The following is a 1,642-nucleotide window of genomic DNA, read 5'->3' as shown; positions in this document are numbered from 1 at the left end:
CTTGACGTGCGTAATCTCATTTAACCCTCATGATAAATATGTAATACTTTGGATGATATAACTGAACTTCAGGTTATTGAGTGACTTTCCCAAGGAAAACAGATTACAGGAATATCTGTAGGATATAAAATATGATATATTAGTATTTTTAGAGAAAATATTTGCTCTAAATGCCTTTTCCTTTCTTAAAAATTAATAATTTGTTAAGAGCTTTTTTATTTTACTTAGCTGTTCTGTCTGGTGAGAATTGATACTGCACTAAAGACAATTTAAAATACAATCTGAAAGATCTAACCTAAATCTTTAGGGTTGAGAGTCTAACAAAGGATACATTGGTGTAGTTCTTTAGGTAACTGTGTTATTTGAACTGCAATCCTAAACCAAGTAACAATGAATTTTAGAATATGCATGTGGTAGGAGCTACCGTGTATTCCCTAATATTTGTTTTTCTCCTTCTACAGATTTCCCACCTAATTAGCTAGGGAGTGGCATCTTGGAATAAAGATAACTTTTCCTAGATTTTATTGCTGTATCTTGGTGTGGCCACATCACCAAGTTCGGGCCAATGGATACACTTCCAGGAAGTATCCTTAAAAGGAGGAGGCATGCCCATCCCTTCCCCCTTTTTCCTGAAAGGTAGACACAATAGCAGGAACTAGAGCAGCCATCTTGGACTACGTGGTAAAGGCTTCGTTTTGTGAATGGCAGAGAAATGAGGTAGATATTGTCTGAATCCCATCTTGTGGGTATAGCTGCCCTGAACTACTTGTCTGAATTTTTTTTTGAGACAGAGTTATTGCTCTTGTCACCCAGGCTGGAGTGCAGTGGTGTGATCTCGGCTCATTGCAACCTCTGCCTTCTGGGTTCAAGTGATTCTCCTGCCTCAGCCTCCCTAGTAGCTGGGATTACCACCCTGCCACCACACCTGGCTAATTTTTGTATTTTTAGTAGAGACGGGGTTTCACCACATTGGCCAGGCTAGTCTCGAATTCTGACCTTAGGTGATCTGCCCGCCTCAGCCTCCCAAAGTACTGAGATTACAGGCGTGAGCCATCGTGTCTGGCGACCTGTTTGAACTTTTAATAAAAGTGAAGGGAGGAACTACCTTCTTCAAGTGTTACTGTTCTGGCTTCTCTGTTGCTCATAGCCTAACTGGATTCTTGTCGATACAGTGCACTTTGAGCATTATCCATGATTATTTCCGTTTGAACTAACTTTCCATATTGTACTAACAACTCTAGTTGTTAGTACAGTATTAAAGGTGTAATAATTTAGTAAATACCTAGTTGTCCTTTATATAGTAATTAAGTGAATATTATAGTAGCTGCCAAGTTGCACTGTTGAGATGCTATTGCTACATAAAACTCCACCCCTAGAATTACTGGTGAAAAACAAGTCATTTTATTATGCTCTGAAATTCTGTGGGACAGGAATTTGGATGGAGCACAGTGATGGCTGGGGAAGGAGCCAGGGAGTGGCAGGGAGCTTTTCAGCTACTGGCCTGGAGGTTGACATTGGCTGTCAGCTGTGGCCTCAGCTAGGCTCTCGGTTGGAACACTTACACTGTATAGTTTCTCCATGTGGGCACATTTGACTTCTTCACAACCTGGCACTGGGTTCTAACAATGAGCCTTCCAAGAGA

The sequence above is a fragment of the Pongo abelii genome, chromosome 19, assembly GCF_028885655.2.
Source record: "Pongo abelii isolate AG06213 chromosome 19, NHGRI_mPonAbe1-v2.0_pri, whole genome shotgun sequence".
Lineage (NCBI taxonomy): Eukaryota > Metazoa > Chordata > Mammalia > Primates > Hominidae > Pongo > Pongo abelii.
Note: the sequence above shows the minus strand (reverse complement) of the source record.